General features: G+C 28.4%; 1 pseudogene; it reads right to left on the bottom strand.

The window, feature by feature from the left end:
- Nucleotides 1-5,034: 5,034 nt before the first annotated feature.
- On the bottom strand, nucleotides 5,035-14,949 carry LOC129298295 (protein NUCLEAR FUSION DEFECTIVE 4-like; annotated as a pseudogene).
- Between the last annotated feature and the right edge of the window lie 3,442 nt (nucleotides 14,950-18,391).

Below are 18,391 nucleotides of genomic sequence, written 5' to 3'. Positions count from 1 at the left end.
GAGATAGCATCACCACTGATTTATTAACCAAATTGTTTTTATTAAATTATTATTTTTATATGTTATTTTTAATAATGCATATGAATGTTTTGTCCCTTGTGTCATACACTTTCAAATTGGAAAAAATCATTTCACTGGCTTTGGAAATTTTTTATTAACCAACAAATGCTGGTATGGAAATTAATTATGAAATTTTATTTTAGTAAATATTAAACTGATGCTTGAATTGATTCATGCAAGTTTGATACTGAAAATGAAAGTATATTTTGATAGTAATTATTTTCTTGTATGTGTAAAAATGGATTTGGGAAAGGGACTTGAATGAGACCTTATTCATAGCACTGGTTGTTAACAGCATTTTCGTTAGTCATGGTACACTATCCCAATAACTAGCTAGTTTGTTTTCATGAGTTCTATTCTCACGTTCGTTATTCATGGGTCTAATACTTGCATTTGTTCTCATGGCTTCGAATTGTGTTTGGTTAGTATTATCCTCTTGGACTATGTGTCCACGTTTTCTTTTATAACTCAAGGTGTGTTTAGTTACTTATCCTAATGGACTATGTGTATATGTTTATTTTCGTGACATAAGCTACATTTGGTTATTTACTCTCATGGACTGTGTGTCCATGTTTGTTAATTATTCTAATAAGAATCCAAAAACATAAGTTTTGAATATTGGGTGATTTTATACTTCGTTGATTTTAATTAGTGATGTTATTATATTTATTTAATTATTTCGTTTATTTGTTTTCTTGAGAACAAGTGATGATAATATTTTATACAATAATTTAATGATTCAAGATTTATTTAAGATTATATAGAGCCCATTAATTTCAAAATTTATTAAATATTTTATATAAAAATTTGTTATCTCTTTAGTTTGCATAATTATTTCAAACTTTCTTTCTATTCTTGTTCAATTATTATTGTTGGGACATTATTCATTAAAAAAATATTTTGATCTTAGATATCTTAGCTGATGCTGAACCTCTTGCTAACCATTGAGGACTTATTGTTGAGCTAGGAGGATAATTATTTTGCTAATTTTTCTTTTGATGTAATGATTAAATTTATGTTTTACATTATGAAATTGTTAGGTGCTCTGCATAGGCTAAAACTAGGGTCATTATTTTGTTATATATTATGTCTGCTGACTGAAAGAAATTGAGCTCCTGATTGATATGATATTTTGTATAAGATATTGTATTGTAGAATTTTTATGAGGTCCTATTTACAGGGAGATTTTGCTGAAATTTTTATAAAAATATTAAAACTTTTGTTATAATGTATATATTATTAAGTATATCATAATTTCAATGTAAATTTAATTGTGTTTTAAAAATAAAAAGATTTTTTTAATTTAAGGCTTAGGAGATATATAATATAATTCACATTCCTTACTAGTCACTCACTATTTTTGAAGCGTGATAAGAGGCATTTCATAAAAGCCCCCATTAAAAGCATTTTAAATAAACACTTGGATGTGTTTTTGTACATAATGCCTCATTGCAAGCCTTTTGTCTATAAATAATTTTTGACTAAATATGCTTTTAGTTCTCTAATTTTATATAAAATTTTAATTTGATCCTTTAATTTTATAAAATATCTTTTTAGTTCTTTAACATTAACATTGTTAGTTTCAAATGATTATCTTTTGTGTCAATTATTATTATCTTAAAAAATTAAATTTAATGTGTCAACATTTAAAAATATTTTGTCAATATTTAAAAGTTCAATATAAAGATTTGTTAGGATAAGAATAATAATGTTAAGTTTAAATGATTAAAAAAAACACTTTATATAGTTAAGAGACTAAAATAAAACGTTGTGTAAAGTTAAATGATTAAATATATACTTTAATTATACTTTTTTCATATCATTTCAGATTGTCATTTCTCCTCTAAAGTTAAGTTGCTTTTAGCAAAAATTTCTCCACAACCAGTAGCTCTTCTCGTTTTTCCTTCAATATCTATAGTATTTCTTCTTCAAATTTCATTTTGCTTCTCCTCCATTTCTTTTATTCACTGGATCCACTTTCTTCCTTTCTATACATTAAACATTAAATATCAGAAGTTAATAAAACATTATTTCTCAAATATATTCAACTACATTCAATTTAAAATTTAAAATTAATATAAATGATTAAAAAAACCTTATATACCAAATAATATAAATGATAAAACTGAACATAAAAAATTAATTATTAAAGACATGTAAATTAATTATTACGATTAGATCAGACTCTTTGTTTTAAAATAATATTTAAAAACATTTATTTAATGATTAAGGATCTCATAATGGAAAAGAATTTTTAGACCTACATGGGCGTTTCTTGTTTCTGGAAACGCCTCCACTGTCAGATGCATTTCTAGAAACTCCTTATGTACATGTGCGCTTGCTTGGATTGACGTATAGCACAAATAGAATTATTGTTCAAGTGATATTGCAAACAATAGGATATCATTTCCCTAAATTATTCAAGTCAAAGCAATATTTTGTAGACCTTAATTTATAGAACATACCTGTTGACATTCAAAATTGCTAAGTTGAAGTAAATGAATCTATATACATTTTTTTATGTTTGTTGATCAAATTAAATAATTTTACGAAATAATTTTCCGGAATAAGTTTTGGGAATAAGAAATAATAAAATTATTTGATTCTTTTTTCTTTTAAAAAACTGTAAAAAATAAAATAGAACAATTCATTTGGAAAAAAAATAGGGAAAACATAATTTCAGACCTTGTAAAGGTATCAATGACAATTGAAGACATCTAATTATCAAAATATCATGGAAGGACCATGATCTTTATTTATAATTAAAAAATAAATAAGTATTAAAATAACCAATGGAATGTGAGTCATAAATTTAAAATTAATTGTGAATTTAAGTATGTTACTTATTAACCAATGAAAATTGTAAATTGATAGATAGTTTTATGAATTTATATATCATCATTTTTGAATCTAAGGATAATCACTTGTGATCAATTTTAGAAAAAGGTCAAGAATGAGAAAAAAATTTAGGTAGACCGGGTGTGCCACAAAACATGACATTTAGATGACATTAAGCATGAATTGATTTTGATATTAATAATAGTAGAGAGAGAAAATGAAAGAAATTAAATATAAAAAAAATTCTATTATCTGAATAAATTCAATAAAAATATTATCACATAAAATTTTATATAAATGACTTAGGGCATTTAATTGAACAAACCACGAATAACATGGCACAAGTATGCCCAATCTATTTAAAAAATTTTAATAATAAATTTATGAAAATTTAATTGTGAATGAAGATAATTTCATAAATTTATGCATCACATGTAATTTAAAGACAATCAGCTGTAACTATAACAGCAAGGCTAATCCATTTTCGACTTGGTCTTGAGCCCGAAAACTTTGAACTTCTTAGTCTCACACGAGTGGGCCTTCTTTTGCTTCTGATGGGCCTTCTTGTATTCTCCAACATCCCTATAAATATGAGTTCGATCGGTTGGACCGTCGGCCGATCACTATAGCAGCCTGGTTTTAACCATCAAACCATTTAAGGGTTTGGCTAGATTGAATCGCTTAGGGCTGAGGACCGAAAACCGCTTGAAAACCACAAACCGAGAGTGGTTTTTAAAGAACCGGCAGGTCAAATTTTTCTCATTTTTTCCAAACCCAAAATAAAAGCCTCCCTCTATTCTTTTCCTTTATGGCCGCATTCGACGATGCTTGTGATGTTAACCCTCTTCCATGGCTAGCCTCCAAGAGAAAGAAAGAAGAAGAAGAAGAAGAAACTGTGGGTAAAGAAAGAAGAAGAAAGAAGAAGAGGGGAAAAAATCGTAGACGAAAGACGGGAAAGAGGAAGAAAATACAATACCTGGCTTTCAGGCGTGCACAACCAGGGAAGGAAAAGAGCTACTTTTTGCTTCTCCGAACTTGAAAAGCGTGATCTGGAAATAAGTGATATAAGGTCAAAGCTTGTATTCTTGAGACATGTACATTACTTTTTTATTATCATTGATATGAAATGACCGAATGGAGGAGCCATGCAAGGAAGATGTTTGTAGAACAATATAGATATAGGTTAGCTGACTCCAAGTGCTTTTGTTATCAGTTTTTTATTTTTATTTTTTGACCAATTTTGATATCAGTTTAAAAAAATAGATCTTTATTGTTTGCATATCTTAATATTTTTTTTATATTCTTTATAAATAAAATATTTTCACAAACATCAATTTATTTGGAATGCTAAATTTTTTTATAATTATTATCTCATCTATTATAATACATGTATTACATTTATAATATTTAACTATTTAGTTTAATTTAATTTTATTATTGTAAACCACCTAAAAATATATCTTGGTATATTATTTTTATTTATAATAATATATTTAATTAAAATATATTTTTTTATTATACCCGTTTCAACTATGGTTGAACCGTGGTTCAACCAATGAACCATGAACGGGTATTTTAATCAATTCAATGACTGATCTGATCTTAAAAACATTGCTCTATACCCATCTTTTGAGTTTCAAAAAAAAACAAAGAATTTTGTTTTAGCAGACAATAAGAAAGAAATTAAATGTGCTCTTTATCACTAAACCAAGCTGTGACATGAAAATTACATGATTAGTTTGACCATGGTTTACTCATGATTGAAAAACCAAGAATTTTGAACATATACCTTCACTTTGAAACAAATTATAAGTATGGTAAGTAAATTTTGCAACTTTCATCTCACACCTTTGATATTTTACGCCCTCTAAACAAAATAAAAAATATTTCAACTTAAAAGCTTGTTAGATATGAAATGTTTTAATGATTGAGATAAGATATAAAAAATATTTACATATAAAAAACCATGTCAACATGTTCAATATAATTTTTCAAAAGAAAAATGATAATTAATTTACTTATATTATTAAAATTTTAATCCTTATGTAATGTTTATTTTTTAAAAAAAGTAGAATTTTTAAATTAAATTATCTTACTACCCCTATAGTTCCGGGTCCTCGCTTCCCCATTTGTGCATTGTGATAAATTTTGCATGTCATGATCAAAAACATTACGTATCACACCACATCACTACAAAACATGATCACATCCTCCCACATTCTAAAACTAATCAGTTCTATGTCGAATTTCTGTGTCTCCTTCTATTTCTCTCAAAATTGTCATAAGCCATCCTAGTCCTCAAGAAAAGCAGCAAGCTTGAAACCAAACCCACCATGGAAATACAGCCCCACCATATGAAAGTTTGGAAGTAACATTTTTTTTCCGGTGCACATCGACATGCGAAGAAACCAGCTTATGCCACGTGTCGCCGTCGATGTTGAATCGGAGTTGGAGTCATAAACCAAAGCTGCAATAAGGCCAAAGAGACATGAACCTATAGGTAGTTGGTGATGAGGATGTTGTGGTTCACAGGAGCACTGTTTGGCCCAAAGAGCTCAGAAGTAATGGAGACTGCTTCAGAGAAGACGAAGCCAGAACTTAAACCTAACATGCCTGTGCTTATTTTCAGTGATGCTTCGCTTCCAGATGATGCTGCAAGCAAAGCGAATGCGATTGGTGTTGGAATCAGGGCTATTGTGTACCATCCTGTCCTTGGAAAGTGTATTTGGCAGCTGCATTATTATTGTATATATACCATTTGTGGATTAGTTCTTGTTAGGAAGTGTGCAAATAATAAATAGAAATAACTGGATAAAACAATTGAGAATTATAGAAAAATTAGAAAAAAAATTATGAAACATGATACAAGAAATTTAATGTTAGAAAACTCCACATATGAGACAAAAAAGTGGGGGGAGAGGGGAGAGAAAGAAAGAGAGTGCATGCAGCTTTAGAGTTGCTTCTAGGCAAACATGAAAAACTTTGCCACATTGTCTAAGCCAACAAGTTTTTTTAATTTCCAGTTATTTTTCACTCACCCTTTATTTTTATAATTTTAATTTCTCCTCTTAGTTGTCCTCTTTCTTATTTTCTTCTCACTTTTCTTTCCATCGAAACCTAGCTTTAAGATTCATATATGTTAAACTTTAGAAGAAGATAAAACAAATAATACTCCCTCCAATCCAAAATATAGGCAATTTTTAGAAAAAATATGCATACTAATAAAATCTTTATTATCATAAAAATATATATTATTTTCTCTTTTTACCCTAAATCCCAATTATCAATACACTTTGTGATGAGTGAGAAATAAAGTCACTTAAAGATCTAGGTTCATAAACACTAGGGGTAAAATGATGAAAAAAATTTACATATGTTAGAAGTTGCTTATATTTTGAACAAAAATTAATTAAGAAAAAATGTTTATATTTTGGACTAGAGGAAGTATCGTTCTCTTGCAATTCGTGCTACTCGTTCAACTTAAAAGAGGTACTCATGGTTTCTAGCACCAGTTCTAAAATGGGACTCATTACTGAGAGCAGGGTTATCCTTAGGTTCATGAGTCATGGCTTCTTTAAGTTAACACAAAGTAACGAATAATGTTTGATATATAAAAATGTATTTTTTTTTTCAAAAAGAAAATAAAAAATGCGCCTAAAAAGAAAATGAAACACTTCCATTTCTCATTTCCTTTCTGAAAAAATAATTTTATACCTACTAATGATTACATAAGCCCCTTGTGTTCACCCAAAGATATACCAAGATCATAAAATCAGGGACAATAATGTGAATCCCATTACTGTATGTCTATCTCTTTTCAGTTGTGGGACTGTAAGGAATTAAAAAAAAATTGGCTAAAGTATACAAAATTTTTTTGAACTTTGAGGTAGTAGTTGCACAAAACCTCTTTCACCTTTAAAAATTTAAAATTAACCTTCCCAAACTTTTTTTTTATCACAAACTTCCCTATGTTATTTCTTAGTTATCAGCTGACTAATAAAAGTTATCATGTCATTAAGAAAAAAACATGTAGCAGCTTATGTGTCATTCAATGTAAGCTAATATATAATAGCTTTTTAAAAATTTAATCTATATTTTTTCTGTTATTATTGGCCTATATTGAATGTCAATAAACTACTACATGTCTTTTCTTAATATGACATAACAACTTCTATTAGTAAAACATGTAAGAAATAAAAACAGCAGAGTATGTAGTGAAAAAAAAAAGGCTTCGAGATGTTAATTTTAAATATTTAAAGATGAAAGAGTTCTATGCAACTACCTCAAATTACAAAAGAGTTCTATATATTTTAACTAAGCAATTTTAGTAGAGGATCCAAATGAAAGTTGACCTAAATGTAAATAAACAACTAAAATAGTATTGATCACGTACTTGCTCAAGAAGTCTGGGCCAGCAGCGAGAACACGACCAAAGAAGGAACATATGGAGTACAATGATACCATGGAAGTAGTCTCCGAACTGAATCCCAATGACTCTGAAATTTGCCCTATGTTGTTACTGTAAAACCAATCCAATGGTAGCTCCACACAAATATGCCACATAGTACAACCAGAGATCTAGCCTTCTCAACAACAACCTCGTTGAATGTTCTTCATATATCACTCTCATCTTGTCCCTCTGCATCATCTCCTTCACAAGACCATACTTAAGTTTATTCTCGTTCATCAAAACCACACTTTCCTCTTCTTCATCATCATCATCATTATCACCACCACCAATCAACCCTTTATCAACGTCATCACCACCACCACCACCACCAATAAGCAGCCCTTTATCAATCTCATCATCATCATCAGCATCATCGACGCTTGAGTTTCGCAGGCAGCAGCTTGAGGAAACGAAACGGCTATATACAATCCTAGGAACGAACAACGGAATCACAAGCAGAAAAACAGCACCCACGAGGATAACACGTGCCCAGGTTGTGCTAGAAGTCATGGTTTCAAGGACAAGGAGGTAGAGACCTACGATATTAGAAATAAAGAAGTCCCACGTATAGAACTTAAAAAATAGATTAAGAACATATATATATATATATATATATATATAAAAGGTTTTGGGTGTGTGTATCTAACCAAATATCAATCGAATAAACTTAAGGCCTTTGAGACTAAAAGAATAGTACAAGCCTAAGCAGAAGAAGAAAATATAAAAATCAAAGGAAAAATAATATAAGAAATATTAGAGATAAAAAAGTCAAAAAAAATCTCATATTTAGAAATTAAAAGACAGACTAAGAATATATAAAGTTTAAGGTATGTCAAATTAAATGGCTCAAACTAATTAGGTAAAGTAGACTTTTCAAGCATACTTAATATGAGTAGTTTAATACATGCCTGTAATGAGAGAAAGGACGTAGAGGCCGATGAAGATTGGGAAGTCGCGGCGGCGAATGGAGTCAGAGATGGAAGAGGATGCGCCGGTTGCTGCCGGGCAATCAAGATTGGGACAAGTGCGACAAAGGAGATTAGTAAAGGAACCAGGCGTTGAGCAAGAGGTAGAGAGTGTCATCGCTGGAATTGATTGAGTTGACAATGAAAGTGTATAGAGCTGCAGTTACGCCATTGAAGCTGATGCTTAGAGAGAGTGCAAGCGGAATACTTGATGGGAAATTTTTTATGCAAAGACGTAGCACCAGTGTTGAACCAGCAGATACTGCAACCAGCTACCAAGCATGAAAGAAACACCTGCGTATGGTTTTAATTAAATTTTAATTGCTAGGTTGAATTGAATTCTCGATTAATTAAATTATGGTATAGCCAAATACTTGAAACTATATGTGTGTGTGTGCGTGCGCGCTTGCGATATTATCATATGAAACTTTGTTCAACATAGTCTGATATTATGTGGAGATCAGACGAGATGCTAATGAGTAATGAATATGGTTCATTTAAGGTTGTGCCAAAACAAAAAAGAAGTCAAGAGTTCCAAAAAGTAGAAAGCCAAGGGCACGTTTGATTATGTTCTAATATTTTATTTTTAAAACATATATTGTATATAATTTTTAAAATTATTTTAAAACAAAAAACAAACAGAAATTCTAATTGATTGTGTTTATTTAAAAACAGTTATAAAATTAAAAAAATCAGCTAATAATGATAGTTGCTAGTAGTTAATGGTAATGCCTTGTGATATAATAATTAGTCAAGATAAATGTAACTTTTAATAATCAAATATAATTCTTTTAGAAATAAAAATAAAATAAAAATAATTTTAAGATGTTTTTATTTTTTCTTTTTTAAAAAATAAAAAATAAGAACAATTTTAGAATTAATTAAATTCACAAACATTTATATAAATAAGTTTTAAAAAAACAAACAAACGAATAGGTCCAAGCATTCCTTATGATCATCTCATCATTTAACTAGATGGACGATTTTCCAAGCATGAAAAGAGCCACCTCTGCAATATACCAATATGGAAGGCAAAACAACTGTTTTTGGAAGGAATTTCTATATATGTAATGAATATATAATAAAAATAATCTGACATGACAATAGGAATGACAATTACAGGTACACATGTAAATTTCGATAGTGACACCTGGGTGAATTGTCAGCAAGTTATCCTGTCTCTGAGAGTGAGAGAGAGAGAGAGAGAGAGAGAGAGAGAGAGCTATGAAACTAATGACCAAGATTATCCTATGTTTGATGGCTGAGGCTAGTGATTATTACATGGTTGATTATTTTTATTATTATTTATAAGTATTCTCTTATTAAAAACAATTAACATATATCTGAATACTAAATATAAATACTTTTTTAATAAAGATTCATGGTTGATTATTATTTTAATAGTATGCAAAAAAAGTCAATGCTTGTTATAAAATATAAACATATATTTCTAAAGAGAGCGCGATGAGTTAATTAAAAAAATTTAAAATTAACTAATAATTAACAAAATACTAATTAACAATGGTTAGATTGAGTGAAACAAAACTCAGCTGACTATACTTCATGCAAGGTAACGTAACATCATGCCGTCGTCGTCGTCATTAGTGACGAATGCAGAGGGGGCAAGCGCCCCCCCCCCCCCCAATTAATGCTCCTTCATATATTTTTTTTATTTTTTTTAATTTTTTTTTCGTAAAAAATGTAAAATTAGTTTCCCTCTCCCCATATTTTTTATGGTTTCAAATGCCCCCCTCCCATGTTGACAAGTCTGAATTCGTCACTGCAGTCGTCATCATAATATTTGAATAAGAGACCTAATAGTGTGGATAAATGTAAAGAAAGTTAAGAAAAAGGTGGGTGACTGGGTGGCTAAACTATTATTTTTAAAGTTTAATTTTAATGCGTTCTATCTTGAAGAGCAAGCAAACCCATTTATTTCTTGCTTTACAACAATCATCTTGACAGTTAGGTATTGAGGCCAACAACTTTGCACCAATGTCGTCATAAGCTACATGGGACTGTAAGGAAAGATTCAGATTATCCATTAATTCTTAATTAATGTAAGTTATTTCACAGACAACCACTCCTAAATACAATAAAATATTTTTATCTCATAATTTTAAATATTATTACAAAAGACTATACGATTTATTAATTAATTATTTAGAGATATGGCTATAAAATGATAGTAAAAGGAAAAAAAAAACAAAGATTCGTGCGTGTGAGAGACTTTAATTCATTTATTTTGAAATTGCAACTTTAGTTAATTAGAGAGGAGCATATCGTACCTGTGAAACAAAATATTATATAAAAATAAAAAAAATATATACTTAACCTTATATATTTAAGATATGTTTTTAATTAAACAAAAATATATGAATCTTTTATAAATTATTTATTGTATAACAAACTTTTTACCAGAATATTATTAACACATTAAAAGATATATATATATTATATTATATATTAATTTGATTGAATAAAAGTATATTATTAACATGTAAGGTTAATTACATAAATCTTGTTCCATCTAACACACACTTGTTCAACCAATGCATGTCTTCAATTAAATTAAAATAAATAGCGAGTACGTAGGGGAATTTGTTCGACCAAAGTCGTCACCTAATTAAATTAGCTGAAATGAAAAGTATGCAAAGACAATATTTGGTGTTAAATAAAAAGAATGAAGTTAAATTACAAAGAAATACTTAAAGCAAAAAGCGACAAAGAAATTAGGAAAATGAAAAATAAAAACCTTCAAAAAAATTAATATCAAGTTAAGATCAGCTAAAATTTCCAAATTCATAACTCTTTTTTCCATAGTTCAGTAATGTAAAAATTTTAAAAAAAAATTAATTTGATATTAATTTTCTTATGAGATCCTTACTTGTTATTTTTCTGTGGGAATCTATGGGCAATGAATTAAATTTTCTTTTTTATAATATTTCTCTTTTTCTTAATATAAGCTAAGGTTTTTTTTTCAAAATATATATAAAGGTAATAAGGTTAAATTATACTAAATCTTATCAGATTTTAGATCTACATATATAATCTCTTAATCATGTTTATGTAATAATCTCTTAATCTTTAAAACTTGTATAAATTAAAATTTTCATTGTAAACACTCCAAGAAAAAATTAAATTTCTCACAAAATATTTTCGTAAAAAATAACGTTTTCTTGGATATTCTCATGAGATTTAAGCTGCGAAAGAAAAAAATTTTAATATTATTAATTAATTTCATAAATTTTATATTATGTATATTTAATTCTTTTAAATTAAAGTAAAGTAAAAATGTTTAATGGCATACTTCGCATCATCCTAACTGCAAATTTAAAATTTCTCAGACATTTATTATCAATTTTTTTAAAAAATTAGAAGTTACCCATACCATACTAGATTAAAATTAAAAGTTAATAAAAATTGAATTTAAGTTAACCTAAACTTAAATTCTTTTTCTCTCTGTTTTTTTTTTAATTCGGTGCTCATTTTAAGTATATGTGGGAGTAAATTCCACCACTCCACCTGCTTTGTTCTGAGGGTATAAAAATCTGTAGAATTTTTTATAAGCAATTTATTTAAAGGGTTAATATTCAATTTAAATTTTGAATTATAAGTTTAGGGACTATTTGAACTATAAGATTTTAAAAAGTACATTTTAAATTTAAAATAATTAAAATTTAGGCAATTTCACTTCACTATCAAATTTCAACAAACATGTATTAACTTTTAAAAATTAAGGTCAAATGTGTTATTTTCATCAATTTCAATCTCTCTCTCCTTCTTACACTTATTTAGTGCAAATCACATATTAAGCCCTATTTAAACAATCATTTATTTAAGCTTAATAATAAAAAAAAATTATTTTAATTTTAATTATTTAAAATTTAAAATGTATTTTTTAAAAATTTAAAATTCAAACATGAATCTATAATTTAAATTTAAATTATATATTAACCATTATTCATATGTTGACTCAATATTAAAACAAAAATTGTGGGTCCAAAGAATAATTGTTTTTGTTTTCGCTTTCAGTCACCATTTAAACTTGCGGTCAGGATTGTCGTTGTGTGGCTTCAAGAGGCTCGCGCATTTCCTTAACTGATTTTCCCAAAAAAATACAAGTCTCATATTATGAGACTAATGAGTTAGAAAAAAAAAGTACTGTAAAAACTTTTTCTTTTATATGAAAAAAATGTCATAATAATTCTTTTTTCTGGGTCCACCAACCAGCTATTTTTTCAACTAACGGTCAATTATGTATCATCTACATAATAATTCACTTTCCAAGTTAGACTAACCGTTCGATTCGGTAAAATTCATGATTAATTCAATAACCTAACTTTATTTATTTTTTTTATTGGGAAGAGAACTCAAATACTATTCTCTTGGCTTTCGTGAATATCTCTATAAAGCCCCTTAGGTCACTGTGTTTGTTTAATTTAAAAGCTGGAATCATTGGAATTTAGTCCGGATATTATATAAATTTAAAGAATAATTTTTATTTTATATTGACTTTTTTGAATTAAAATAATTAAAAAATAAATAAACTTTTGGAAATCTATACAGTCAAAATCTTTATCCAACAAGCGACAAAATTATACAATAAAAATATGCAATTAAATCTCCATTCATATAAAAAATAATAATGGATAAAATTTTTGGTATTTATGGAAATTAACTAACTGATGGACAAATAATTTAAATATAAGAAATATTCTTCGACAAAAAAAATTAGAATTTAACAATTCAGCAATTAAGGGCAACTTTCATGCCATCTTATTTTTATTTTTAATAATTTAGTTATAAATGGATAAATATTTAAAATGTTAACATAAAGTTATGTGAATAAATTATAATTATTTTAAGGATAAAAATGAATGATCAATTTTAAAGGAATAATAATCAATCGAAACAATATTTATATTTTCAATACAATTCATGAGGAATGAGTCATATAATTCATGCTTTTTGAAATAGTGACTTATTATAAATTTTATTGTATATATTGTCATAATTATGTATTGATTTACATTTAAACATTATAACACTTATAATTTTATTTTTAAATAAATTTATAGTAATTTGTTGAAGAAATTAACTGCATATGTTTTTCCATCAAATTTAATAGTACACAGAAACCAACAATTTGATAATATTTTCATTATAAAAATGCTACTAAAAAATGATTTAAATATTTTAAAATTTAACTACTTAAATGTAACCTTTTTTTTCTTACCCATGCATATTTGCTAAATGAAAAACTCATCCAGACTTCCAGAGGACCAAAAGAAAAGTACTGACCAATATTATCTAAATGAAGGAATTATAAGAAAACGAAACTGAATTCAAACACAGAACATAAATGATAAAATTACACTAAACAAAGTTAACACACTTGGTTTCGTTTCATTGCTATTCAAAAATTGTTTGACTATACTGTTTTTGAAATTGTTTTTTAAAACAAAATGAAAAAAATCTGTTTAATTATATTAAGTTAAAAACAGTTTTAAACTTAAAAATCAGTCGATGGTCACTGGCGACAAATGGTAGTAGCTTATGATAATTATTAATCAAGTTAACTATAGTTTTCAATAAGCAAATGTAATTACTTTAAACATAAGAAAAATAAAATGAAAAACTTTTGATATGTTTCTATTTTTTGTTTTTTAAAAACAAAAAAATAAGAACAATTTTAAAAATAATTAAATTCAAAACACTCATCCAAACAAGTTTTTTTAATTTTTTAATTTTATTTTTGAAAACAAAAACCATACAATGTAATTCTTGTTTTCTGTTTGTTGACTTCACTTTGTTTTTCTTTTTGTTTGTTTCTATATTTTCTGTGGTTTGTGTGTTAGCTTGTACTTACATGTTCTTTTGAATATATTTTTAGTTTCAGTTATCAGTGTTTGTATTATTTTTTGTATCTAAAAAATTTGACCTTTTTTTGACAAAAAATCCAAATTATAACACATTTCCATCCATATTCATGTATTAATAAAAAATAATCATTTCCTTACTTCTATAAAAAAATGATTTGTCTTTTCTCCTTTCAATCTTAACCCATTTATTATAAAGAGTAATAAAACAGTTGTAAAAAAAAAAAAAACAGAGTAATAAAAAATTTCACAGGCAGTTAAGGAATTAACCACATGACCTATCAAAGCACATTTATCAGAGAGAATGAAGATGAGAGAGGAGTTCAGAGAACTGACCAGAACATAAGGTAAAGAGATGATTCTCTGAATGACGAGCCATTGAAGGCCGTAACCAACAACGCCAAGAAACGCAGAGATGAACATGACGAGCCACGGAGGAAGATACAGCAAACACAGACCAGAGCACCATCCGAATACCTTTCCCATGTCTGAAGCCACCGCCAGATAATTGAGCTGAAGCTGGGTTATGTCCATCACCGATTTCAGATCCGATGAGTACGACGAGAAGTCGAAGTTCGTCCCTGTGAATGCTTGAACCCATATCGACGCCACCAGTAGGATCCACTTCCTCGATTCTTCACGCATACTCCACAGATTGAACAGTTTGATCTGTTTATTCTACCTTCGTCCTCGTCGTCTTCGTTTTCAATTCGTTTCGTTGGTGATTTGAAGCACTGTGAGATGAAACTGAGAATTCGTTCCAACGAGTTTGAAGGGGAATGAGACGAGAACAGAAGAAATTTGAAGGCCTTTTATAGAGAATGTTCTTTTAAGCTGTCTTATGCTTTTTTTTTTTTTTTTGGCGATGAAGGGTTGTTGTTTGTTTGTTTGATAGTGTCTTTTTCTGATGATACAGAAGACACGTCTTTTCTAACTATTTTATTAGATTAAATGGTAGTGATTTAGTCATTAAACTTATTTAAAAATACAATAAACATTTCATCTTATTTATATTTAAATAATTTTTTATATTGTATTATATTTAATGAGTTCGAATAAAAATAATATTAAAAAATATAATAATATCACATCAAATACTTTATATTAGGATTAAATTTTTTAAAAAAAGCATTTTATAATAAAGACCAGTACTTATTAAATTCAATCATGGAATACATAATTTTGTTAAAATAAAATCGTTTTATATTAATTGTTTTAAAAAATAAATTAGTAGTAGGAGCAATAAATATTAAAATAAAAGCACTCATTCTTTTTGTATGTAGTCAATCAATTCGTCGGGAAATGCCGGAATTGTAAGTGAATTCCCGTGAGAATAAATTCTACTTTAAATGGAAAGTAGAATTACATGGAAACAAAACCATAACTTTTGTAGAATCATAATATTTTAAAGAGTTAAATGGCAAATTTACTTTGAAACTTTTTCTCTAAAAACGTTTGATACCCTAAACTTTTTTTTAAATTATTTTTGCCTCGAATTTTTTAAAAGAGAACATTTTTTATCTCACCATTAAATATAAAAAATGTTAATTATTAAATTGAAGTTTTAACCAAGAATTAAATGGCATATTTGCCTTGAAATTTTTTTCCATGGGTGTTTGGGTATCCTGAAATTTTGTTTGGAGCTTATTTTCTCTAGAAGTTTAAAAATGGAGTAATTTTGCTCTCCCTTCTTCTTTCTCCTCCTCTTCTACCAACAAGCTCCCATACTACCATGAATTGGAGTCCAAATGTGATGCTAAGTAAAATAGGTGACTGAGATTCATGAGCTTGTGTCAGAAGTATCGCATCTACCTCAACACTTTCACCCCCTAAAAATGACTGCTCAAACCCACAATGTTACCACTCTATCCATCAAAGGCAAATCGGCCATTCTTAACTTCCTAGATTGCTGTCATCCTCCTTGACTTGCCTCATGCTCCTCTCATAACATCCAAGTTGCTGCTTTCACTGCTGCCGCCATAGTCAAGTTTGATGTTGTGAAGCCCTCAGAAGCATCTAAGTTAAGGTCACAATCCGCAGAGTCATCATAATTGAGTAAGATAATGGAATTGTCGAATATAGAAGAAGAGAGCTTTTATGTGGTCGAGTTCAACGAAACCAAAGCTAAAGTAATCAATTTGATCTCCAGGAAGCAAAACACACACATGATTATATTTTTTCAACTATATCTAGCATTAGAGCCAATAGTGCTCTCTCAATGAAATATTCTAGTTCAATGAACTTGTCAAGCAACATAAGATAAGTAGATTGAACTATTGCTTCAATTGGATTATCTTAATTCATGATCAACATTCAAGAAGGATTTCAATTTTTGTGATACTTGGTGTAGAAGACTTAAGGATCCATCACCTATGCTTAGCAATCATTATATTTTGAGAAGATTTCAATTTCTTCCTTCTCCATTTTAGATGCAGGTGTGTTGAGTCTCATATTTTTGGTAAATTTGAAAAACTTACAAGGATAGCAAATATAAGAATAAGTAATTGTTGAGTTAAACAACTTCTACATGACCTTCCTTTAGTATTATAGGTAAAATTTGTCTGAAATCTCCACCTATTAGAACAACTTGCCTCCAAAAGTTTTATTGGATCTCATTATATCCTTCATACTCTTGTCAATGTTCTATACATTGTCTTTTGATCATAAGTGCTTCATCCCATATTAAATCTGTATTCTTTAGAAGTTTGCTAGTGGAGAGTTATGAAAGATATTACATATTGAATCTTCATTTACATTAATGGGAATAACAAACCTTGAATGAGCAGTTCTTCTTGAAGGCAACAGAATTGTTGCAATTCTACTGTTACAACATTGAGAACAATCTTCCTTTTGCATCTAATGTGTGCTATCAATGCATTCCACAAAAAGGTCTTTCTAGTCCTCCAAAGCTATAAATGAAGAATAATCCTCCTTCATTCCTTATTATTGCTCCAATAATTTCATTGTAAATTATTTGTTATTCATCAATCAACATTTTGCTATATTTCTCACACTCAGACTTGAAATGTTGAATATTGAAATTGAGTTCTTGAATGATCAATTGATTTCAAGAATCATGTCGGCAATTCCTTAAAGGTTAAGGCATTGTTGGGAAGTCATCAAGATATTTTCATTGGTTATAAAGAATTCTCTATTTCAGTAGTATACTATTTTCTTTCTCTTCATGTGAAATTTGTACACCTAAAAAAGCATATTTGAATTATTTATTGGCTACTATATTGTATACAGATTTTTTTAGAAAAATTGAATATATCTACTTTAGTCATTACAAAGTTATCTTTAAAATGCATAATGAATTTTATTAATAATTTTTAGCATTTATTTGGAATAAGTTCTATGCATTTATTTGGAAAATAATAGTTTTTCCAATTTCAAAAAAAGAAAAAAGATATTTACCACTATTGTTCTAATTAGCATGAGGGATGTAGAAAAAAATCACACATAGAAGGTTAGAAGTCTCCTTCCAAACTAAGTCGAGTTGACTGAGGCAATGGCTAAACACATGCTTACAAAGAATTTTCTTAGGTATTTACTAGATGCCTAAAATGTGGCTTACTTTATAGCATTTATATACTCTTGGTCATCTTCAAAAAGATCTAATGCATAGCATGCTAATCTAAATGTCGAATGCACAACATTGTTAACATTGGTTGACTTCCAAACTTCTTCAAATGATTTAGGACCTCTAACCTGGTTAACAGTACTCGTGGGTAGTATGATTTTCCTTGGGATGGAGAAGCATTTATTAGTCTTCCTACTGCAAATCCTCTTTGTCATTCTTTTCAAATTCTTAACTTGTAAAAAACATAGTGATGAGGCAACTCTAAGTAGGTTTCTTGTAAACCCATCATCATCATTTCTTTGCATCCATACAATAATTATCGACTGTTGATTGTTTGATACTCTGATTATCTACAACACTTTAAACTTTCTGGTTACTTGTGTAAACAATAGATTGATAGTCAGGAAAATGATATGCACTAACATTTCTATAGGAGGGTATCTTTCATGTATGTCATATGAGAATATTCTTCAAGAGCCTTCACATGCAAAGAAATACCTACAATTGATGTAGTGAGTAATTCATCAAACCTTTGTTGAGCATCATAATCATTGTTGTTATTGTACATGCTAGCAATAACAAACATCATTCCCTTGCTAATATACTTGAAAAG

The sequence above is a fragment of the Prosopis cineraria genome, unplaced genomic scaffold, assembly GCF_029017545.1.
Source record: "Prosopis cineraria cultivar Desert tree isolate PC_DT_omini unplaced genomic scaffold, ASM2901754v1 PC765, whole genome shotgun sequence".
NCBI lineage: Eukaryota > Viridiplantae > Streptophyta > Magnoliopsida > Fabales > Fabaceae > Prosopis > Prosopis cineraria.
This window is presented reverse-complemented; position numbering and strand designations above follow the sequence as displayed.